The following is a 24,694-nucleotide window of genomic DNA, read 5'->3' as shown; positions in this document are numbered from 1 at the left end:
AGCGTGTTCAGAGAAGGGCAACAAAACTGGGGAGGGGTCTGGAGCACAAGTCTTATGAGGAGCGGCTGAGGGAGCTGGGATTGTTCAGTCTGGAGAAGAGGAGGCTCAGAGGAGACCTTATTGCACTCTACCACTTCCTGAAGGGGGGCTGTGGTGAGGAGGGGGTGGGCCTCTTCTCCCTGATAAATAACGACAGGACGAGAGGGAATGGCCACAAGTTGCGCCGGGGAAGATTTAGATTAGACCTGAGGAAGCATTTCTTTTCTGAAAGAGTGGTCAGGCACTGGGATGGCCTGCCTAGGGAGGTGGGTGAGGCACCATCCCTAGCGCTGTTCAAGAAGCGTTTAGATGAGGTGCTAAAGGATTTAATTTAGTAGTTGGGTAGAGATAGTGATAGGAGGATGGTTGGACTAGATGATCTTATAGGTCCTTTCCAACCTTATGAACTTATGAACTTTTCTGAGTACAGAGAAATGAGCGACAGTGTAGTCACAATGAAAAGTGAAGAGGTATTATTCGACCTCTTAGAAAGGCGTGCTGCCAGACCCTCATTAACAGAGGTAGACTGGGCATGGCAGAACTGGCATAATTTGCAGTGTTTCAGACGGCATCCTGCAGAAAAACGGCCGTACCCGAGCTGGAAAAGGGAAGGTAATTATTTATGCAGTATTAGATTCGGCTCCGGTTGCAGCCATAGAATTCCGTGACCAGCAGTTGAAATCAGAAAGCCAAACTACAGAGTCACTTCAGGAATTGGTTAAAACTCTGCAGAAATAGATAGATGAACTCAAAGGACAATTAGAAAATGAAAAACATAATGCAGCTCTCTTACTAGAGGCTCTGAAGGGTAATTGTATGGATACCAGTGACTGGAAGGAATAAAAGCAAGGCTAGAAAAATTAGAAGCCCCCCCCCCAGCTCAATTGCATCCTTTAATAGAAACTGAGTTAATCGGGCAGATGAGGAGGCAAAAGGGGCAGGCTAACTAGAGAGGAAATAAGAACCCAAGATGACGAAAAGGTAACACCAAAAATCTATTCTCAAAAAGAAAGAGAGAGCTTTGAGAAATTAGGAGTAAAATGGACTAATAATAAGTGGATTTTGCCCGATGGCCAGGAATTATTACCCAAGAACTTTGCCCAAAGAATTGTGCAGCAAATGCACCAGAGAACCCACTGGGGAAGAAGGGCAATGGCAGATTGTTTCTTAAAATTATATGGGTGCATAGGGATATTTGAAGTAGCAAAGCAAGAAACAAGAGGTTGCTTAATTTGCCAGAAAGTTAACAAAAGAAATCTACGATGTGAAACATGTAAAGGTGATTCGTGTCAAAGATAAAAAGTCAAAGCTGCTGACACAATACCTTCGGAGCGAACTACCGGAGATACCCGCGGACAGTCCCCTGGGGTTAATGATAAAACATTGGGATGATTGTCCATCCCACGAAGGTAAAACCATGGAAAAAATGGTTTATTATTGTATGGAGGTATGGGCTGGAAAACAGATAAGGCCTGACAGTGTGTATTGGCCGATGTTCGGGTCTTTTGAGGATTGGATATGTCGTGCTCTAAACATTTACGTAACTACTACAGAGCCCTTCAGCCAGGAAGAAAGTGATTATGCCAGCCTTTGGAAGGGATCCTGGGCACATGTCTCCCTATATGCAGTAAGGGAAAAAGAGGACAAGAAGGATAAAGGGGTCTCTTGGGACCCCCTCGATAATTTACCTCCCCCATACGAGGGGAGGAGGAGGAAAGTATACCCCTTCTTACCAGGGGAAGAAACTTCTCCTTCGGCGCCACCTAATTCCCCCCCCCGCCTCCCACACTAGGAGCCGGACAAGAGAAAAGCAAAATGCAGGCACTGAGAAGGAACAGGGGGAGGGGACAGCGCTTTTACCTCTCCGAGAGGTTCCCCTTGGAGGGAATATCGGGGGGATAGGATTTGTATCAGTTCCCCTGAACACCGGGGACATAAGACAGTTTAAGAAAGAAATGGGAAACTTGCTAGATGACCCCATAGGTGTCTCAGAAAGGCTAGATCAGTTTTTAGGGCCTAACATCTATACATGGGATGAATTGCATTCGATCCTAGGAATGTTATTTACAGCTGAAGAAAGAGGAATGATTAGGACGGCCGGTATGCAAAACTGGGATAGGAGACATCAGCAAGGTCCGGCCGCAGAGCGTAAATGGCCTAATCAGAAGCCGGTCCATGATAATCAGAATCCACAGCATAGACAGGACATGGCAGATTTAAGGGAAATAATAATTCAGGGAATTCGGGAAGCTGTCCCAAGGGGGCAAAACATAAGTAAGGCTTTTAGTGAACATCAAGGGAAGGATGAAACCCCCACAGACTGGTTGGAGAGATTGAGGAAAAGTTTACAAATGTATTCAGGCGTAGACCCTACTACCCTTGTGGGGCAGGCACTATTAAAAACCCAATTTGTGGCCAGGTCCTGGACGGACATTAGAAAGAAATTGGAAAAATTGGAGGATTGGCAAGAGCGGGGATTAGATGAATTGCTGAGAGAAGCACAGAAAGTCTATGTGAGACGGGATGAGGAAAACCAAAAAGCAAAGGCCCGAATATTTGTCGCGGCGGTAAGAGAGGCAAAAAAGGAGGAGGTATCTAGGAAAAGAGAAAACCCTAGGAATACTAATAAGGGCATTAAAAAGCCTCCTCGAAAAGGATCAGAACAAGGAATAGAATGTTATTATTGTGGGAAGAAAGGACACATGAAGCGAAATTGTCTAAAAAAAAACCGACAGGATGAGGAGGCATTTAAAGAAGAATAGGGGTGTCAGGGGCTATACATCCTGGGGACGAGACAAACTAGAGAGCCCTTGATAAAGTTAAAAATAGGTCCCCAGGGAGAGGAAGCTACTTTTTTAATAGATACTGGAGCTGAAAGGTCCACCATACAGAAACTACCCAAAGGGTGTGTAATAAGCAAAGATACAAGCCTTGTAGTTGGGGCAAAGGGTGAACCCTTTCGGGTCCCAATTGTAAAAGGTGTGATGATTGAAGCTGAAACCAAAATTTGTGTAGGGAATGTATTAGTTGTTCCTGAGGCAGAATATAACTTACTGGGAAGGGATTTAATAGTGGCATTAGGGATAAACCTCGCTGTAAATAAAGGAGAGAGAATTTCAAGACTGTGTGTTCTCACCCAAAAAGACGAGGAGGGAATAAATCCCCAGGTGTGGCATGCAAAGGGAACTATAGGAAAATTGGAAATTCCACCCATAAGAGTTAGGGTACAAGATCCTGAGTGCCCCATTAGGGTGCGACAATATCCTATTTCAAAGGAAGGTAGACGGGGATTAAAGCCTATTATTGAGGATCTGATCCAACAACAAATCTTAGAACCTTGTATGTCCCCCCATAACACCCCAATATTGCCTGTAAAGAAACAGGATGGGACATACAGGTTAGTGCAGGATTTAAGAGCGGTGAATGAACGGACCCTCACCCGGTTTCCAGGAGTGGCTAACCCATATACATTATTGAATCAGGTATCCCCGGAATACACATGGTATAGTGTGATAGATTTAAAAGATGCCTTTTGGGCTTGTCCCTTGGCAGAAGATAGCAGGGATTATTTTGCCTTTGAATGGGAGGATCCAGATACCCTTCGGAAACAACAATATAGGTGGAAGGTTCTACCTCAAGGGTTTACGGAATCTCCACATTTATTTGGGCAAGCATTAGAAAAATTGCTGGAGCAATTTGCCCCAGCCGAAGGAACAAAATTAATTCAGTATGTGGATGATTTACTAATAGCTGGAAAATCAGAGAAGGAAGTTAGGAACTGTACCATGGGATTGTTAAACTTCCTAGGGGAAAAGGGGCTGAAAGTATCCAAATCAAAACTACAATTTACAGAGACTAAAGTTAAATATTTGGGACATTGGATTAGTCAGGGATCAAAGAAGCTAGACCCAGAGCGTATTTCAGGGATCCTGGCCTTACCCTACCCTAGAACTAAGAGGGAGGTAAGACAATTATTAGGGCTACTGGGGTATTGTAGACAGTGGATAGAAAACTATAGCAGTAAGGTAAAGTTTTTATACGAAAAACTAACTGCCACCAAGGTCCCATCTTCAAGAAAGGCCGTAAGGAAGACCCGGGGAACTACAGGCCTGTCAGCCTGACCTCGGTATCAGGGAAAGTTATGGAACAGATGATATTGAGGGAGATCACACGACACGTGCATGGCAATAAAGGGATCAGGCCCAGCCAGCACGGGTTCACCAGGGGCAGGTCGTGCTTGTCCAACCTCATCTCCTTCTATGACTGGGTGACCAGACAGGTAGATGAGGGAAAGGCTGTTGATGTAGTCTACCTGGACTTCAGCAAGGCCTTTGACACGGTCTCCCACAGTATTCTCCTAAGAAAACTGGCAGCCCGTGGTGTGGACAGGTTCACTCTTCTCTGGGTGGAGAACTGGCTGGAGGGCCGTGCCCAGAGGGTAGTGGTTAATGGAGTTAAGTCCAGCTGGCGTCCTGTAACGAGTGGTGTCCCCCAAGGGTCAGTTTTGGGGCCCATCTTGTTTAATATCTTTATTGATGACCTAGACGAGGGAATTGAGTGTACCCTCAGTAAGTTTGCAGATGACACAAAGCTGGGAGGATGTGTCAAACTGCCTGAGGGTAGGGAGGCCCTACAGAGGGATTTGGATAGGCTGAACAGCTGGGCTGAGCTCAATGGGATGAGGTTCAATAAGACCAAGTGCCGGGTCCTGCACTTTGGCCACAATAACCCCATGCAATGCTATAGGCTTGGGGCAGAAACACCCTCAGGGGGAAGGCCATTGGCACAGAGACCTTTTGAACGAGTACAAATAGATTTTACTGAATTACCAGAGGCAGGAAAGTATAAGTATTTACTAGTAATAGTAGACCAATTAACTCATTGGGTAGAGGCATTTCCCACAACTAGGGCCACTGCTCAAACAGCGGCCAAACATCTCTTGGAAGATATTATCCCCAGGTATGGTTTAATAGGGGTTATTGACTCAGATCAAGGAACTCATTTTACCTCCCGAATTTTGAAAGGCCTAGCAGAAGCCCTGGGGATAAGGTGGGAATATCACACCCCATGGCATCCACAAAGTTCGGGGCGGGTAGAAAGGATGAATGGTACCTTGAAGGCCCAGTTAACTAAGTTAATGTTAGAAACTAAGATGTCTTGGATAAAATGCTTACCTTTAGCCTTACTTAATATTAGGAGTATGCCCAATTCAGAACATGGGATATCCCCCTATGAGATGCTATATGGAATGCCTTATATTCAGGGAATACCCATCGATCATCCCAGATTGGGAGAGAGTACTGTACAGCAATATATAACAACTCTGACTAAGAACTTGGAAGAACTAAGGGAAAAGGGGCTGTTAGCTCAAAGTACCCCCTTAGAATTTACAATACACAAGATAAAGCCAGGAGATAAAGCGTTAATAAAAACCTGGAAAGAAACTTCGTTAACCCCATGTGGGGAGGGACCTTTTCTCGTTCTCTTAACTACAGAAACAGTGTGCGCACGGCAGAGAAGGGCTGGACTCACGCCTCCCGTGTAAAAGGCCCCATCGACACTAAGGACTGGAAGGTTACATCGTCTCCAGGAGAACTGAAAATACGAATTCAACGATAACGTTCATGCAAGGGACTAAATCGCCCCCTTTAAGGATAAGTGTGGATGTTACCTTGTTGCATGACTTGTATGTGTTATTATTGTAAGGAGAAGTGGTGATACCACTGCAGGGGGGGGTGTCTGCAAAAGGGAAAAATTTGCAATGAGTAATTGAAGGTAGGACGATTATATATATATATAGGGAGGGAGGTAACCGCTCAGGGAACTCAGGCTCCTGACAGAGAGGGTGAGAGCTCTTCATTCACAGGACCAAGGAACAGGGAGCAGAAAATATAGAGGACTACCAACAAAACTGGGTGCCCTGTAGTGTTCGACTTGTGAGAATACAAATTGGGAAATTTTGGGCAGGGGTGCGCAGGATATGACTGCTCGTATGGAGCCCCTGAAGACTATCCTTGCTGCCGAGAAGATGGTTTACCCCGCTGCCGGATGCAACCCGGTAGGCGGAGGAGGCAGAGGGATGAGAGAACGGTGGGGTATAGTGATGCTCTTAACCATACTGAGCTATCCTGGCAGTGGAACTGCAAACCCATGCTCAAAGTGCTACCAATACGTTAAATACGGTCGAACCACGGAATGGGCATTATCATTCCATACCCACATAAACACGGCCTGTTATGATAGGAACACATTATAATTGCTAGGCATGACCTCTGGGTGGCAGCTAACAAAGGAAAAAGTGGATTTATAAATGGCCGTGCTTGTCCACTGGGAGAGGAAAACATCTGTTTCACTAAATCAGGGATGTGGGGATATTCTGATGGCGGGGGGGGTCCAAGATCAATACAAGGAAGAGCTAGTGAGAAATGTTACCAAGCAACTGCAGGTCAAGCAAAAAATGCAGGAAAACAAAATACAGAAGAACAAAATGCAGGAAAACAAACAGTCACCCTCTATGATGAGGTGAGAAAAATCCTAGGGGAATCTGGACCTACCAAGGGGGTTAACCTGTTCATTAACCTTATGCAAGAAATTGCCACTGAATTAAATATATCCTCATATGCGGGGGGTCTCAGATGACAGAACAATGGCCCTGGAGAGGGGAGGGACTAGAACCATGGCAATTACTAAATTGGAATCATACTCACAGGTCAACTGAAATGAGACCAGAGGGATGGATACTTAGTCATGAAGTTATTGGACAAATCTGTATATCAAGGGAAGGAAGGCAATTTAAACGACATTTGGGAGTTACCCCCTGCAAAATGGTATTAACCACAAACTCCACGGAGGGAGCGGGACATTGGTGGCCCGGCCCTCCCCAGGGATACTGGACAAATAATTGTACATCTCTTACTAAGCACTCCCTATGTTGGAAGAATGAGAGCAATGAAAATCCCTTCAGGGAAATAGAAGCCTTAAAGGAATTTTGGGAAGAGCCGGGAAGGAATGTCTCAGATTGGAGATCTCCTGACGGACTATTTTGGATCTGTGGAAGACGGGCATTTAATAAATTGCCAAAAGACTGGAAAGGCACTTGTACTATTGGGATAATACAACCAGCCTTTTTCCTATTACCTAGACAACGGGGGAAAACTCTGGGAGTGCCACTATACGAAACTCTGGCTAGACAAAAACGAGAATTAAAAATAGGAGGGACTCAAACCTGGAAGGATGATGAATGGCCTCCACAGAGAATAATAGAATACTACGACCCAGCTCTGTGGGCCCAAGATGGTAGTTGGGGATATAGAACTCCCATCTATATGCTGAATCGAATTATTAGGTTACAAGCCGTGGTAGAAGTAGTAACAAACCAAACAGCAGAGGCCTTAAAATTAATAGCCCGACAACTCTCACAAACCAGGGCAGCAGTATATCAAAATCGGTTAGCTCTAGATTACTTACTGGCGGAGGAAGGAGGGGTCTGTGGAAGGTTTAACACCTCCGAATGCTGTCTCACAATAGACGAGAGCAGACAAGCCATAACAAATATTGCAGAAGAGATAAAAAGAATTGCCCATGTTCCGGTCCAGAGGTGGAATTCAATTCTAAACGAGGATTGGTGGAATCAATTATTTGGGGGCGCGTGGTGGAAACGACTGGGTTTCATGATACTGTGTGGGATGATTGGACTAATATTTATACCTTGTATAATTCCATGCCTCATTCGGATAATACCTTCCGTGATACAAGGAATGCAGATTTCTGCAATGCCAATAGATCCAGAAGAAGCAAAGTCTGGAAGGACCCACAAATTGATGGTAGTAAAAACTGAAGCGGCTCCATTTTTGCAAGCTGCTAGGAAAGCAGGATTGAATTTAGAATACCGGACACGAATCACTGATGGGGATCAAAAAGGAAATGGGGGATTGTGAAACATGTAAAGGTGATTCGTGTCAAAGATAAAAAGTCAAAGCTGCTGACACAATACCTTCGGACTGGCATTAATTCCAATTGGTATACAAAGTTACTTGAAGGAGTAAAATGTCCTTGTGAGACATGGAAGGATAGAACTTTATCTGCATTTCAAACACCAGTCTTGTGTAACAAAAAGCGTATTCCTCACACCAAGGGGTGAAACTAACACAGACCTTGGAAGATGAGCCTGGAATGCACCGAGAGATGGGGCCAGTGGCCCTTTTCGGGGTACTTAGCTTGGGGAAGCTGATCCCTGGAAAAGGACCACATGGCGCCAAAGGTGCTCCTCCCTTACTGATTTATCTGTTGGGCCAGCTGTGTTAAGCTTATCGCTACCCCTCCTAACAAAATACCAGTGAGGGGCTCTTCCCCTTCAAGGTTTGAAGATTTACATGAAAATCAACCCTTAAGTGTAATCCTCTCTATAAATCAGAGTTTGGAATGTGATGAATATGTATGATCTATACTTTTAAATAGGTATTCTTTCTTTCTTTGCGGTGTGTCGGTGGTGGAGCGAGACTCCCCGGCACACCCAGCGCTGCTTGCTTATTGCTTTTCACCTTTTGATTATAATAAAATATTATAAAAACTCAGATTGGACTCTGAGCGTTTATGACACCCCCTTTCCCTCCCCCCTGTCCTATAAGAATGGCTCTGACCCTTCTCTTCCACCCCACTGCTGTAGGGGGAGACTGAGCTGCTCTGTGCTCAGCATCATGCTGGAGGCTTCAGGGGTGCTGTAGTCGCAGGAGAGAATCTCTTGGGGCAGCGAGAGAGAGCTCATGCTGTGAGAGGTGATGATCTCATCGAGGTCACAGATCCCCGAGGTCTTGGAGCACGGGGATGCTGCTGGGGAGGCCGTGGTTGATCCCCTGGGGCTCAGGATCAGATCCGCTCAGCTCAGGGGAGCAGTTGAAGAGCCTCATGGCCTCCTCCAGCAGCACCTCTTCGGGCAGATCTCTGTCTAGGCTCTCCAGGCTGTTCTGTGCCACTTGATGAGTGGGGTCAGCAAAGGTGCCTGCTGGGATGTTGCTGTGGTGGGGGACGGTGTCACCCGTGGGGATACCACTGCTGCCACCTGGGGCTGCCTCTGAGATTTCCAGCTGCTGCATCTGCCCCTCCTGCTGCTGGAAGCTGGGGACTGAGGGCACCACTGGGGCCACAGCTATGCCCTGCTCCTTTTAGGGCATGAATTGCTCCAGGGGGGCTGCGGGGTCGCCCAGCTCTGCGGAGCTGCTCAGCCATTGCTGGGCATCCAAGGTTCTTCTTGTAGCTCTGCTGTGAACCTGCCCTCAGCTCCCTTCTCCTGGGAGGTCACCCTGGTGCATCTTTGCCTTCCGTCACTCTGGGGTGTGCTCTCCTAACTAGAAAAATTAAGAAACCCACCAAGAGCAAAGCAGAGCATCACACTCCATGTAATACCTGCGGCTCTTCTCGTAGTGGTTGGGCTTCATGAAGGGCCTGCTCTTGTTCTGCCCCCGGGCTCGTTTGCGCTCCATGGGCTCCTTCTCCCCATCCTCGGTCACCCGTTGCGTTTCTCTGTCCTGGCCCTGTGCATCCAACCTCCCCCTCTTGGCAGGGAGCTCGCTCTGCTCGCTGACAGCCTCCTTCTCCTTCTCCTCCTCCTCCTCCTCACCACCCCCTCGGCTGCCGGGCTCCAGCCCCGTTGGCTCTCAAGGAGGCGTGGAACTCTTCCTTGGAAGCAACGAACCTGCAGAAGAACCATGAGGCTGTGAAGAGCTGCACTGCCAGCACCACAGAGCCCTGGAGTGCCCCCATCCTCATCCCCTCCTTGACCTCATTCCCATTCCCAACTCTATCCCTGACCCCAACCCCAACCCCAGTTCAATCCCTATCCCCATCCTTGATCCTATCCCCCCATGACCTCATCCTCGTCCCCCATCCTCATCCTCATTTCCACCCCCTCCTCGACCTCACGTCCATTCCCAACTCCATCCCTGCCCCCCTCCCTGAGCCCATCCCCACTCCCAACCCCAAGCAAAGCCACTTCCCAATCTCCGATCCCATCCCCACCCCCATCCAGCCGCATCCCGGGACGCGGCCGCGCCGTCCCCGGTGCCCCCCTGTAGGCCGCAGCCCCTGAGCGAGGAGCACCAGCATCTCCCGCTCGCTGTCCCCAACGCAGCCCAGGCCCAGGGACGGCCCCGTGGGGCGGCCGATGTCGCAGGGATCGGGGGGAGCACACGTGAGCCGCCGGGCCCCGCACTCACCGCTCCCGGACCGGCGCCACTGCCGCCATTGCTGCCGCACGCGGCGATGACGTCACTCACGCGACGGGACGGGGCCGGGCCGGGCCGGGGCGGCTGGAAAAGGGCGGGCGGAGAGCGGGCCCCTCAGAGCGGCGGGAGGAGCGGGCCGAGGCGCTGTGGCTGTGCTGCAGCGCGGCTGTGTTGGGCTGCTCGCTTTGCCAGCCGGGAGCGCTTGTGCTGCTGCTGAGGACTCCGAAAGGCCGTGGGCTCCCTCAGCTCCGCCCTCTGTGCGGAGCGGGGCCGGAGCTGCCCGGGCTTCTCTTGGGAGCTGCCCCGTGGCCTCGTCGTGCCCTATGGGCTTTCTGGCTGTGGCTTCCCCACAGCTGTGGGCTGTTCGGATGGAGGCCCCACCGTGGCACCGTGGATCTGCGCTGCTTCCCCGACTTGCCACTCTGGAGCTCAGGACGGGGACCGTCCCTGCTGCTGCTCCTGCGACTGCCCGGAGTGCCATCCGGGCCTCGTCTTTGCTCTGGGCGTTCAGTTTGGGCCTGAAAGGGAAACTGCTGCGCTGAGCTCTCCGAGTGCGTGCCCGTGACCTTTCCGTCCTGTGTAGCTGCTGGATTTCCTATGCGTTTGCAGCACTTGTTACGGTCTCCTTCTGGCTCTGGGTCCGTTTGTGGCGTCCCCATCCCCGACTCTCTGCTCGGCGTCTTTTTTTCTTTAGGAACTCTTCTTTTCCTTCTTTTCTTGAGCAGAGCGTCTCTTTGTGGCCCATAGAGGCACTGCTGCTGCCTGTGCTTCTGTTTTGGAGTGAGGATGCTCAGGGCAGGGCAGCACCCCGGGCTTTTGGGTGCCTGAGCCATCCTCGCTGCCCGTAATCGGGATCTGTGCTCTGGTGATGGCCACTGGTTCTGCTGGGGTCCGGGATGTTGCTGGGACCCGTCAAAGGGTCTTTGACACCCCCTCCCCCGGAGAGCTCCCACTGCGGGTAGGGGCACGTCTAACCTGGTGGGAGAGCCTCGGCTGCGCCGGTTGCCATCGGTGTCACCGTGAGCGGGGCTGCCAGCGGGGGCTGCTGCATCGCAGGGGGCTGGCAGGGTTTGGCTGAGCCTGGAAGAGATGAGGGAAACGGCGTCGATCCCCTCCCCAACCGCCAGGAGGAGCCCGGAGGGGGACGGAGAAGGGACGGCAGCGCCGGCGTGGGGCGAGCGGGGCTGCTGCTCACCTGCGCTGTTGAGGAGCTCAGGATAGATGAGCATCGGAGGTGCCAGGGAGAAGTAAGAAGCAGAGAAGTAAGCAGCAGAGAGCTGCGTCTGCTGCTCTTGAGCAGCGGCTCCAACTGCCAACGGTTGGGGTCTCCTGCCGGTGGTCGTTACTGGGGGTCCTCGTGCTCTGTCCCCGCCCACCACGTCCTCCTCACCTCCAATGAGCTTACAGGGTTAACCGCGAGGTGCAGCCACCTCACCGTGGCCGTTAGGAGATGGGAAGGGGTCAGAGCTCCCATCACTGCAGCCCAGGGGGGATTTCTGTGGCTGTGGAGAGAGCAATGTGTGCTGGGGCCATCCGTGCGCCCACCATAGGGACGTGTGAGCTTGGGGCTGCACGTGGAGCCCCGTTCGGGGTTCCCGTTGTGTTTGGGGCTGGTGGAGATGCTCTCTGCTGAGGCTCCGGCTCCGGATGCCTGACTCTCATGGCTGACTTTCATGATGCACTGCAGGGAGTTTTCGTTTTCGTGCAGTGTCACGCTGCCCTGGAGAGCTGCCCGGGGGCTGCACCGTGGGCCACCCATCCTCTCCCCCCCGTGTCCCTGCCCTTGAACCCACCGCCCTTAACCACATCTGTTCCCCACGTGCTCCCGTATCCGTCTCAAGCCAGGCCTGGCTGAAAAGCTGTGGCTTTTACGGGTAATTTTTGGACATCCCCTTCTGGATCTTTCTGTGCAGCCACGCTGTACCCACGGTGTATGGGAACTGTTGAATCACGGCCTGAACCACTGATTGATCACCTGAGCTGAGCACCGAGGCAGCCACAGGGGCACAGCTAAAGGCGATATACCTGTGTGATTGGAACGGCTGGAGCCTGGCTCCACATCTCCCAAACCCCATTTGAGGGCAGACCACCACCGGGGAAGGATCTCTTCTTGGAGATCCCTCCTGCGTGGCGTCCACGGCAAGCCTCTTTCATCCTGAAGCCGAGCCACCATCCTTTGCTGGCTGTCTGTGCACCATCTATATAAGCCTACTAAATATACCATCTTCCATACTATTTTCACTGAGTACCATCCTTGGGGGTTATTTACCATACATAAGGTGATGTTATTTTTCCTCTGATATTGTGGCTTTATGTTGGGTGGATGAGGGGAGTGGGGTAGTGTCCTGCCAGCAGCTCCCTCCCTTACTTTTCTTTGGGATATTTGGAGTTCTTTTGCTGCAGCAGGGAGAACAACCCAGGCTCTGGAGTGGGACCCCCTTTGGAAGGCTGTGCACCCCCGTCCCCCAGAAGTGACCCCATCTGCCTTAGGGGGGTGAAGGCACTGCAGCCTTCTTCTGCCCTTGATCTGAGCTTCACTTCTGGGCTGGGGACACCACTTTCTGTGTCTGTCCCAGCTTCCCCCCCCCAAGGGCTGTTTCAACCCCCAGCAAGACGTGGAGCGGATCAGAACAAACAACATTTATTAGGAAACGAGAAAAACTGTACAACAATAGAACACTATCCTCATCCCACCTTTCCCTCCCCCCTTTCCTATGTGACTGGCTCTAACCCTGCTCTTCTACACCACTGCTGCAGGGGGAGACCCTCTCTTTGTGGCCTTTTCTCATCAGGAAGCTGCTTCGCTCCTTTTTCCCCCTCTTTTCTGACTTGGCCTTCAGCTGGAGCTCATCACCCCGGGGCAGTGCCAGCAGCATTTCTGACAGTGTCAGATCCTGTCGCGCCTCCTTGGGGCACATCCAAACGTGGTTGAGCTGCTCCGTGCTCAGCTTCATGCTGGAGGCTTCAGGGACGCTGTAGTCGCAAGAGAGAATCTCTTCGGGCAGTGAGAGTGAGCTCATGCTGTGAGAGGTGATGATCTCATCGAGGTCACAGAGATCCCCGAGGTCTTGGAGCATGGGGATGCTGCTGGGGAGGCTGTGGTTGATCCCCTGGGGCTCAGGATCAGATCCGCTCAGCATCTCAGGGGAGCAGTTGAAGAGCCTCATGGCCTCCTCCAGCAGCACCTCTTCGGGCAGATCTGTGTCTAAGCTCTCCAGGCTGTTCTCTATCTCTTGGGGACTGGGGGCAGCAAAGGTACCCGCTGGGATGTTGCTGTGGAGGGGGACGGTGTCACCTGTGGGGATACCACTGCTGCCACCTGGGGCTGCCTCTGAGATTTCCAGCTGCTGCATCTGCCCCTCCTGCTGCTGGGGACTGAGGGCACCACTGGGGCCACAGCTATGCCCTGCTCCTTTTAGGGCACAAATTGCTCCGGGGGGGCTGCGGGGGTCGCCCAGCTCTGCGGAGCCGCTCAGCCAGTGCTGGGCATACAAGGTTCTTCTTGTAGTTTTGCAATGGACCTGCCCTCAGCTCCCTTCTCCTGGGAGGTCACCCTGGTGCATCTTTGCCTTCCATCACTCTGGGGTGTGCTCTCCTAACTAGAAAAATCAAGAAACCCACCAAGAGCAAAGCAGAGCATCACACTCCATGTCATACCTGCGTGACTGATGGGCATAACCGGCTCTTCTCGTAGTGGTTGGGCTTCATGCAGGGCCTGCTCTTGTTCTGCCCCTGGGCTCGTTTGCGCTCCATGGGCTCCTGCTCCCCATCCTCAGGCTCCCCTTGCCTCTCTCCGTCCTGTCCCTGTGCATCCAACCTCCCCCTCTTGGCAGGGGGCTTGCTCTGCTTGCTGACAGCCTCCTTCTCCTTCTCTTCCTCCTCCTCCTCACCACCCCCTCGGCTGCCGGGCTCCCCGTTGGCTCTCAGGTAGGCATGGAACCGCTCCTTGGAAGCAATGAACCTGCAGAAGAATCAAGAAGCTGTGAAGAGCTGCACTGCCAGCACCACAGAGCCACAGAGTGCCCCCACTCTCATCCCCTCCTCGACCTCATCCCCATTCCCAACTGTATCCCATACCCCAACCCCAGTTAAATCCCTATCACCATCCTCGATCCGATCTCCTCCTTGACCTCATCCCTGTCCCCATCCTCAAACCCATCCTCATCTTCATCCCCACCCCCTCCTCAACCTCATCTCCATTCCCAACTTCATCCCTACCCCCCTCCATGACCCCATTCCCAACTAAATCCCCATCCCAAACCCCAACTAAATCCCATTCCCATCCCTGATCCCATTCCCTCCTCGAACTTCATCCTCATCCTTGTCCCCATCTCCTTCTCGACTTCATCCCCGTTCCCAAATCTATCCCTGAACCCTACCCCAATTAAATCCCTATCCCCATCCTTGACCTCACCCTCATCGTCGGCCCCATCCTCAAACACATCCTCATCTTCGTCCCCACCCCCTTCTCTACCTCATCTACGCTCTCAAATCTGTCCCTGTCCCCCTCCATGGCCCCATTCCCAACTCCATCCCACTCCCAACCCCAACTAAGTCCCCATCCCCATCCTTGATAATCCTCGAACCCGTCGTCATCCCAAAACCCTCATGTCCATGCCCAATTCCATCCCTGCCCCCCTCCCTGAGCCCATCCCCACTCCCAACCCCAAGCAAAGCCACTTCCCAATCTCCGATCCCATCCCCACCCCCATCCAGCCGCATCCCGGGACGCGGCCGCGCCGTCCCCGGTGCCCCCCTGTAGGCCGCAGCCCCTGAGCGAGGAGCACCAGCATCTCCCGCTCGCTGTCCCCAACGCAGCCCAGGCCCAGGGACGGCCCCGTGGGGCGGCCGATGTCGCAGGGATCGGGGGGAGCACACGTGAGCCGCCGGGCCCCGCACTCACCGCTCCCGGACCGGCGCCACTGCCGCCATTGCTGCCGCACGCGGCGATGACGTCACTCACGCGACGGGACGGGGCCGGGCCGGGCCGGGGCGGCTGGAAAAGGGCGGGCGGAGAGCGGGCCCCTCAGAGCGGCGGGAGGAGCGGGCCGAGGCGCTGTGGCTGTGCTGCAGCGCGGCTGTGTTGGGCTGCTCGCTTTGCCAGCCGGGAGCGCTTGTGCTGCTGCTGAGGACTCCGAAAGGCCGTGGGCTCCCTCAGCTCCGCCCTCTGTGCGGAGCGGGGCCAGAGCTGCCCGGGCTTCTCTTGGGAGCTGCCCCGTGGCCTCGTCGTGCCCTATGGGCTTTCTGGCTGTGGCTTCCCCACAGCTGTGGGCTGTTCGGATGGAGGCCCCACCGTGGCACCGTGGATCTGCGCTGCTTCCCCGGCTTGCCACTCTGGAGCTCAGGACGGGGACCGTCCCTGCTGCTGCTCCTGCGACTGCCCGGAGTGCCATCCGGGCCTCGTCTTTGCTCTGGGCGTTCAGTTTGGGCCTGAAAGGGAAACTGCTGCGCTGAGCTCTCCGAGTGCGTGCCCGTGACCTTTCCGTCCTGTGTAGCTGCTGGATTTCCTATGCGTTTACAGCACTTGTTACGGTCTCCTTCTGGCTCTGGGTCCGTTTGTGGCGGCACTGTGGTGGCACTGTGGCCTGAAGGTGCTGTGTTGGCTGCATTGCTATGAAGTTGAGGAGCTCAGATGTGAAATGGTCGATAAAGTGAGGTGAAGTTTTCTGGCGCTTTCTGGCTGCGAAGGTGATGTTATTTTTCCTCTGGTACTGTGGCTTTATGGTGGGTGGAAGAGGGGAGTGGGGTAGTGTCCTGCCAGCAGCTCCCTCCCTTACTTTTCTTTGGGATATTTGGAGTTCTTTTGCTGCAGCAGGGAGAACAACCCAGGCTCTGGAGTGGGCCCCCCCTTGGAAGGCTCTGCTCCCCCCTCCTCCCAGAAGTGACCCCATCTGCCTTAGAGGAAGGCTGCAGTGCCCTTCATCCCTGCCCTTGATCTGAGCTTCGCTTCTGGGCTGGGGACACCACTTTCTGTGTCTGTCCCAGCTTCCCCCCCCCCAAGGGCTGTTTCAACCCCCAGCAAGTCGTGGAGCGGGTCAGAACAAACAACATTTATTAGGAAACGAGAAAAACTGTACAACAATAGAACACTATCCTCATCCCATCCCTTCCCTCCCCAGTTCTGAACAAATAACAGTTATTAGGAAATGAGAAAAACTGTACAACAATATATCACTAACGTCATCCCACCTTTCCCTCCCCCCCGTCCTATAAGAATGGCTCTAACCCTTCTCTTCCACCCCACTGCTGCAGGGGGAGGCTGAGCTGCTCTGTGCTCAGCATCATGCTGGAGGCTTCAGGGGTGCTGTAGTCGCAGGAGAGAATCTCTTGGGGCAGCGAGAGAGAGCTCATGCTGTGAGAGGTGATGATCTCATCGAGGTCGCAGATCCCCGAGGTCGCAGATCCCCGAGGTCTTGGAGCACGGGGATGCTGCTGGGGAGGCCGTGGTTGATCCCCTGGGGCTCAGGATCAGATCCGCTCAGCTCAGGGGAGCAGTTGGAGAGCCTCATGGCCTAAATTTTGTATGGAAGCTTAGGACTAACACATTAATTTACAGAGGATCAAACGCTAAGGAATAAATGAAGGAATCTTAAACACAGTCTTACAAATGAAATGCATTCTAACAAATATGCCTAAATAATAGTATAAATTTGATTCCTATCATGGGAATTTTTAACTCTCTGTGACTCAATCAATATTTAAGCATTTTCTTCCAAGTTGAAATGTTTAAACTTGAAAGTCGTAGGGCAAATGTTCAAAAATACCCTCCTCCATAGTCACGATACTCTGTTGGCTGTTACAGTCTTATATCTTCTGAGTCATAGGATAGAGCTGCACCAAAGTGCCCCTCATTCTGGAGAAAGTCTTTGCCGTGATCGTACCTGTTACTCCCTTCTAATTTGTTGATTTACTTTCATTTAGACTCCCGAAGTGCTAGAAGAATGGGAGAACAATAGCTTTATTTTAGTTTAGCTCCAGTTCTTTCCTCCATCTGCCTGCCTCTGGCATTCCTCAGTTCTATAGGGTTGGAGGAGGCTGGCTGTTACACTGTTGAGATGGCTTTCATGGAGAGTAAGCTCTTTAATTCAGATGTAACTGAGTGTACTGCCAATGAAAGGTGAATGTCTGTAGCCCATTGAATATAACTCTTCTACCAAGTAAGTAGATTTTGGATAATTTCTATTTCTATAAAAGGGGAAATGCCTGTTGATGTGAACTGGTGCATCTCTCGTGGGAGCAGAACTGTAAATCAGGATTATTAACAAGAGAAATAGTAAATTTTATTTCCCTGCTTCTTTTTCAAATGTAGCTAATGCAGAAATTTCCATGGTGATAGTTGTGTGGAGGATGTGGAGAGGTCATGGCAAGAAGTTATTGATGGGACATAAAGGAGCATTAGGAACATGCCTCCTGTCTTAAATCAGGACAGTTTTTAATGACTCTTTAAACAGACTCCTTGCTTAGTCAGAATGGTTAGGTCTCTTCTTTAGGAGATTGGTGGTGGTTTGTTAACCATACTTTGTGCATTATAAGAAAGGAATATTGTTGATCTGCAGAGAACATAAGAACTCAGAACCAGAAAAGAGATGGAAGATAAGACCCTTTTCAAGTTGCTTATTTTAAAATGTATTCATGTGCAATTTATTTTCCACAGAGATCTTTGTTATTATATAGAAACTAAAGTGTCTGAAAGCATCTTTCTCTTAGATGCTCTGGGTGTGTTGGGTTTTTTTTTGATGCAAAGGTGTAATCTGACTGTTCTGTGCAACATAGCTGTGATGATAACTTCTTGACAGAATTTTCCTGGAACCACGTAGAAGAGATTTGTGGAGCAAAGAGAGCCAGTACAGTGTATGAGGCTTCAAGAGATTGTGCGATTCCAAGAGAGGACATTGCCACAGTCACTGGTTCTTGGTGCTGGAAGATATTGGCAGAGTGGCATCCTTATAAATTCAGTAACATTTGTGGAAAGTAAGCCCACAAAAGCTAAATTATTTTGTCTCATCCTGACTCTGAAAGCCTCTGCAGGTGAGGGATTACGGATTTATGCCCCTTCATCCATGTAGTTTCAGCTTCAGCAGGTTTTGCTCAAGACAGTTTGCTCATTGGTGGTTATTGAATAAAATGCCTTTGTGTGGACTTTCTCTTGTAAACCTTGAAATTGGAGAACCTATCTTCACCTCAACCCAACAGAAGAAAAAACAGGGTTGAGTTGAGAGTCTTGTCACTGTCTGTGTCTTGTCGTACGTAGCTATGGAATTCTGTCCGATATAGTCTTCAGGCTTTCTTCTTCCATATTCCAGAAAGCTGTTAAAGATTCCATTGATGAGACCATCCCCTGCAATTGACACTACGAACGTGTGATGTTGAAATCAGTACAAGCATCATTCTCTTAGGGTCGTGTTTGGAACAAGATTCAACTAAAAAGTGAGTCCGAGCACACATTCAACATGTACCAACATCCCTTTGGAGGAATTTCCCAATAATGTTCATAAAAGTAGGATTGCCTCTATAATTCATAGTTTAATTCAGTACCTCAACAACAAGGTAATTGGACCTTTGATTACTCATGCTCTATCTTCTTCAGCTGCAACTGGCTTGTTTTTACTACAGTGAGATTTTGTACCATGACCACGACAAAACATCAAGAAAGAGAAAATAAGAAGGAGTCAGTCAAGATAATTTAAATAGCTTTTCAGGTCTGTTGACTGCCCTGACACCCAGCAGAAATATTCTCTTTAATCTGTCGGGAAAATTTCAGATCATTCTGTTTCCATGTGCATTGATAAGAAGTTGCAGTAAGGTTCTTCTTAAACAACAGAAACTGATTACATCTTCATTTTCAGAGAAGCTTGAATCAGCCTTCTTGAAAAGGTAAAGAGAAGGTAAAAAAAGAGGAACTGAAATTCAGAGCTGGCATGCAAAAGAACGTTTGAAATCAACGGCTACACAAAGGAACTGAATGTGCAAGCCATTCTGTATTTTATGATTTGATGTAATAGAAGCTGCAAAATTCCATTCCTAGGTGATCTCTTCAGGAAGCTGGTTCTGATATCTGTCTATTAAATGATGATACAAGTTCTTGAAAAGAAAACTTCCAGGAGAACCCCTGATAGGATATTTGGTCTAGAATAGTCCCCAGGCACATGAACACATGGGGTACAGTCCATATAGCTAGAAGAGGTAACCACAGGCAACTAGCATATCACAAACTATTTTTAAGTAAAACATCTTTAAAAAACCTGCATAGTGAATGCTCCACAGCTTGTTTGCTGCAGTGGAAAAAGAGAATTCTTGTTAGTTGTTTGAATCGTTTGGTATAAATGACCAGAGGAGAGAAGCTACCTGAACAGAATTAAGACTGGCTAGGCAGCTGCATATTCATCAGCTCTTAATCATTGCCAGCACTGATGGACAGTTCATAATTCAGTATCCATTCAAGAAAGCTATTAGCACTTTGAGGGGAAAAAAGAAAGAAAAAAAATAAATCTCCAAAATGCAGAAATAGGGTTTTCCATTTTGCATGTTTCGTGTTCAGAAGCAGGAACATGTACCCTTGGTAGGAGAAGTTCTGTTCAGAGAATACTTACATAAGCAAAACCGTGGGCCCAGATGGGATTCTTCATGCTATTGACACTGTTATTTCCTACTGCCATGGAAGAGAAGAGGGTTTGTAGTGCAGAAGCTGAGTTGTTAAGCACAGGAAGATTTGTCATCTCTAGGTACTTTTTCCTAGTTATACAGATATTTTTCTTTGCATTGTTTCACTTTGAAAGAGTGAAGGAGCACAGCTGGCATAAGTCCTTATGATTAAGTATCTAGTTGTTGTGCCCTAATTTTCCCACAGTTTGGCTTGCCATAGGAAAAACTGAAGAACATTCTTCCAATAAAGACCAAGTAGCCTCCTGTTTCTTATGGACATTTCTTTTACATAATACACATAGTCTTCGTCCTGATCCTGAGCCGAGTCCTTAGTTCAAGTGAGTGCCTTATATGCACAGCATCAAAACTGAACGGCATTTCACAGAAACACAGGATGCCAGAGATTGGAAGGGACCTCCAAAGGTTATCTAGTCCAATCCTCCTGCCAGAGCAGGAGCACCTGAAATAGGTCGTATGTCCACATGGGATAGGGGCACGATGTTCCCAGTGTTACCCATCAGTCTCTTTGCACCCCTGTGTCCATAACATCACCCAGATGTCCCTGTGGGACCCCGGTGTCACCTAGATTTAGGTCTTACCATCAGCGTGGCACTCTGCATAAGCTTCAGGTAAGGCAAAAAACAATGGCAGGGATCACAGCTGTCTCTGCAAGCACTGACAAAGCAGGATGTGGTATTTCCAAACTCATTCAACACCGAACAGAGCTCAGGCCTGTATAATATACAAGACTCACTGTTTCTGCTGCAAGGTTTTGTACTTGATTTTCTCTCACCTGATACTTGTGCTGTGACTCAGAATTGTAGGAGGAAACTGTTATGTACTACACAATGTTTTGCACTGTTACTGTTCTGTTTTGGGCTGAATCTTTATTTTTTCCTCTTGCAGAGCCATAGCCCTGCCTCTCAGTGCCAAACTGGGTGTGAAGGACAAGCTGAGACCTAAAGCTCAGCCCATCTCTGTTCTGGAAACATTCTACACTACGAATTGTAAGAACCCTAAAGAGGTGAGTCTCCAAACTCCTGTTTCCTCTTGTTTGCCTTGTACAGGGCTTTTTCTTCATGTATTAGCAAATCACTGTCAGATCAGGTCACTTGGAACTGACTGCCCATTGTGAATCCTTGCAGCTTAGCACATGTGGATTGCATGATTCTTTTAGGTCTGGGAGGCAGAGCATTCTGTTGCTGTACGATCAACAGGTTTTTGGTTGGTCTTTAAGGAAGCCTGTTAAAATCTTCTCTGTCATCAGAGACACAATAAGGACCATCAGAATACTGCAAGCACAAATAGTAGGTAGTTTTCCCATGAGGGAGAAGAAGAGTGATCTTGAAGATCTTGGCAGGATAATTTGGAGTTATAATGGCTGCTGCTGAGGGAAAAAGCAGGACTGTAGATATTCTGTATTGGGATTTAACCTTGTCAGTTAAGTCCCTGGATGCGACCCTGTTGTAGGTAAGGGAATCACTGTGGTTGTTTCAAATAGATGGCTAGCAAAAGTTACCCACACCACTGTCTCACTCTCCCTCATCAGAAGAATGGGAAGAGAAAATGCATCAGAAAAGGGGTCAAGGGTGAGAAAAGGACAGGGAGAGCACTCAGGAATTACAATTGCAGGCAAACTAGTCAGCGTAGGGAGATAAATATATTTTATTGCTTATTACTAACAGCATAGAGCAGGGAGATCTAAAAGCAAACTATAACACCTTTCCTCAAATAAACACTCCTCTACCTGCTCCCCCCAAGTGGCACAGGGAGACAGGGAATGGGGTTCTGATCACTCCACAACACTGTCTCTACCCCTCCTCCTTGATCATTCTCTGCCCCTGCTCCATGTCAGTCCCTCCCATGGACGCTGTCCTTCCTGAACTGACCCTGCGTGGCCTTGCCACAGGCTGCAGCTTTCCAAGCATTGCTCAAATACAGGGCTGCATGGGCTGCAGCTCCCCCAGCTGTCCTGCTGCACTGCAGACCACTCTGCACAGGTTGAGCTGCTCCTGCTGGGTTCCATGGGCTGCAGCCTCCTCCAGGCCACATCCACTGCTGCACTGTGGGCTCCATGGCTGCATGTGGAGATCTGCTCCACACGGTGCCCATGGGCTGCAGGGAGACAGTGTGCCACACCATGGGCCACTCTTGGGCTGCAGGGATCTTCTGCTCCACACCTGGATCTCCTCCTGCCGTCCTTCTGCACTTAACCTTGATGGCTGCAGAACTGCTTCTCTCTCTGTTCCTCACTCCTCTCTTTCAGTAACAGCAGTTTTTCCCTTTCTTCAGTGTGCGTAGCGAGCAGTGTTCACAGCTCAGCTCTAGCAGTGGCAGGTCCCTTTTGGAGCAGCTGGAGTTGGGGCTGAACTGACAAGGGGCAGCTGCTGGGATCTGCTCACAGAAGCCAGCGCTGCTAACAAAACCTTGTTGTGTATGCCCAATGCAGCATTACCTTTTGTCTCCTTTTTGCACGCCTTGAAGCAAAAGCTGATAGCAGTACCAAGGAGTAGGGATTCCAGTTCCACTGGACAGTCCTAGTGCAAGCAAGCTAATGCCTTGTCAAGGCTGTTACAGCATGTTTCGTACTACTGTGGGGCATATGGAACCCCAGGACATTCAGCAGCAGCTTGACAGTGCAAGAGTAGAGGCTAAAATAAGAATGCAGGCATTCATCTGGGTTGTGCAGCCAGCCTCTTTCCCTAGCAATGGGAAGGAGTGTTCTCAGGAACACTTGCCATGGTCCCTGACCTTCTTGCCTATCAGAGAAATTTGCACATTTCTCAGTAAAACTCCCATTGCAGATACAGAACTCAAGGGCTGCCTCATAGTCAGACTTTCTATGCAGCTGTCACTACACCCTGAATGCAATGAAGGAGTAGAAATCCGCACTTTTGTCCTAGAAAATCTGGGATATCAGAGTGTATCTTGGCCGTGTGATGGCCTTCTGATATCAGTGTGACACAGAGCAAGAACTCAGCAGCTGGCCAGAGCCTTACTCTCTTGTTCGTGACTTGCACCTCAGCCAGTCTTTTGGATTCCTTCCCCTCTTGTGAGCTCTCAAAATTTTGCTTATGAGGCAGCTTTTACAAGATGTAATTTTGCTGTTCTCAGCAGCCCTCACCTTGGGAGGGATATCACCCGGCGGAGCAATTGGAGAATTGAAATCACAGTTATCTGTATGACACCAGCCCAAGAACAGAAGTCACTAGGTAAAAATAGAAAAAAATGTATCTGAAAATGGCTAATGGACACAGATTTTTACAACACTCTCGGGGTATGTAAATCACTGTCACATGATACCTTTAAGGTGAACACATTCAATGAAAACCTTTACTAAACTATCCGTGATGACACTTTCAAAAGGTTTATAGAAAATGATGGACTTCCTCTGTGTCACACAGCAAACTCTTCAAGAGTTTTAAGGGCAAGAAGAAATGTAATTCCAGTATTTCTGTGAGTAATCTATTCTTTGTTTCTCCCCTTTATTTTCACTTCCAAGACTCCTTTTACTCCTCTCTCACTTCATTCCTTATAGGGTGCCTGTTTTTGACTTTGAAAGACTCCACTTTGAAACATGATAACTGAATATTCAGTATTGTTTTGCTTCCCACCGCTTCCTACTGCTTAGTTGCTACTCTTGTGACTCCAGAACAGCCTACCATTGCCTCTGTGTTTCCTTCCTATTTGCTTCACTGCAAGCTGATACCTTCTGCTGCATCTTTCCTGCAACTGTTCTCCACAGTGCTGCTTTCAAAAGTCATAGACTTGTATTCCTTGAAAGCCAAAAAATAGAACCCTTTTATAATGTCGGGCCTATGTGAAAGCTGTTCTAAGGAGGCTCAAGCAGATCTGGCAAAGGAGAACTCCACTTTTTAGGTACTTCAACTAATGCAGATTGAAGCTGTAGCAGAGCAATAGCCCCGATAGACTTGAGCTGGCTGCACACTTACGTATTCACTGCTACACTTAGAGGTGCTGGTGACCTGGCCTGTGGCAACCTGTTGCACAGCTGAGGCCAGGAGTTGTACAACTCTTGGAGCTCCATGACTGTCCATCCTTGCCCCCATGCCTAGAAAGACTTTCTTGGCTGGGACTGCCTCCTTGCCAGAATCTAGGTGAATTGTCGTCACAGCCATTTTACACCAAAAAGTCATACTGTAAAACTCTTAAAGAAACCGTTCTACACTAATGCCCACACCCTCGTGAGCATGCCCCAGCTATTCTCCTAGTCTATGTCTTTGTGATTCCTTATGGGAACTCCACTTGGTCTTCATGCTTGTGCAGAGGCTGTAGAAATCTCAGCCTGAGGTTGTTAGAGATGTTAAGATCTGAGAGGTTATGCTCTGTGACAGTACATGGCAGACCATCACTCAGCGATTGATTGCACATAAATTCCTGTATATTGGGGTTTCGTAGGAGTAGAAACGAACCCAGATCCCAGAATTGTATTTAGAGGAATACCAAGAATATTTTGGTAAAACATTAGAAATTAGCCCTCTTAGAAATGTTAGCTTTGGCTCAGCTTTCCCCAGTGAAGAACTCTCCTGAGCTTGGGTGAAATGCCTGGTTACTGAGCGTCTGTTCTGCTTGGCTTGTGGAGAAGTAGGTTCTTCCAGGAAGGCTGCAGAGATGAAAGAGAAAATAAATACCAACAGTGACATTCATCTAACTAAAAGTGTGTGTCTGTAGGGTAGGCATCACCTCTGAGCTGATCACAATCCGTTTAACATTCAACCTCTAATTCAAAACTCCTACCCCAAATGTAGAAAACAAAACAAAAAGGGTGCATA

This window comes from Cyrtonyx montezumae, unplaced genomic scaffold, assembly GCF_038088225.1.
Source record: "Cyrtonyx montezumae isolate F1298 unplaced genomic scaffold, pur_monq_1.0 scaffold_40, whole genome shotgun sequence".
Taxonomy (NCBI): Eukaryota; Metazoa; Chordata; class Aves; order Galliformes; family Odontophoridae; genus Cyrtonyx; species Cyrtonyx montezumae.
The sequence above is the reverse complement of the archived record's forward strand: the minus strand, read 5'-3'. Positions refer to the sequence as shown.